This window comes from Equus quagga, unplaced genomic scaffold (genome assembly GCF_021613505.1).
Source record: "Equus quagga isolate Etosha38 unplaced genomic scaffold, UCLA_HA_Equagga_1.0 HiC_scaffold_20323_RagTag, whole genome shotgun sequence".
NCBI lineage: Eukaryota > Metazoa > Chordata > Mammalia > Perissodactyla > Equidae > Equus > Equus quagga.
In genome coordinates this window covers 1-1089 of record NW_025793079.1, presented here as the reverse complement: position 1 = coordinate 1089, position 1089 = coordinate 1, and positions in this window count along the sequence as shown.

The window sequence follows — 1089 nt, the reverse complement described above, 5'->3', positions numbered from 1 at the left end:
TATTTCCTTTCTTAAGTGTCTTTAAAAGTTAGTCCATTACCTTCTAGCATAAAGTATTGCCATCAAAAAGTGTGAACACAATCCACTTCCCCTTTCCTTATAACTGACATGGATTTTTTGTCTAGATCTTCATTGAGTTTCTCTTTTTAAAAAAATCCAATAGTTTTATAACATTGTGTCTCAATTTTGAGCGCTGTGGGCTGCTTTTTCCAGGTGTGTACAAGTGAGCTTTTATTTGAATTTCAATTCTTAGTATTCATTGTGTTTCATAGCTTTGTTTTTCTTCTTTGGAGATCTATTATAGATATTCTCTGTGTATTTTCTCTGTCACTTTTTCCTTCAAAATCCCTTTGTATCTTTCTTCATTTCAGTCTTCAAGATGGGTTTGGAAATTCCATACAAATGTTAAAATCAGCTTCTAAGCATCCACTAATCAGCGTACTGGGATTTTGATTGCGATTGCATTGAATCTTTAGACTGATTGATGGAGAATGGGCATCTTAGCGATACTGAGCGCGCCGGTCCACGAAGGGGTGTGTCTCCATTCCTTTAGATCTTCCCTGATTTGTCCTTCTGCAACGGTGCAGCTTTGCAGGCAGAGTTCTTCCACAGTTTTGTATTTTTTCCCTGAGCATCTTGCGTTCTTGATGCCTTTGTAAATAGAATTGCTCTCATTTAAACTTAATTATGTCGTAGTTTGTTGCTAGTATACCAAATACAGTTAATTTGAGTACACTGACCTTATATGTCACGTCCCTGTTAAATTCACTTGTTAGTTTCTTGAGTTGTTTTGAGTGTAGGAGCCCAAATTTCTGTCTAGTTGTCACCTCAAGTGAGTAACTGATGATTTATTTTCATGCTCTCTTCCTTCAGTGAGCCAGCCCCCTAGCTCCCTCTCCAAACTAGGCAGCTTTGGTGGGGCTCTCAGATTGTGGAGTAAGGAACTGTCTTTTAGGGGACCGTGTCCCCATTTGAATCACAGATACCTGCACCTAAAGAAAAGCTCCCAAGCTCAGTCTCGTTCATATAAATAAAGCACAGGGAGAAATATAGTGTACAAACCAGTGGACAAATGTCTAGAAAAATATT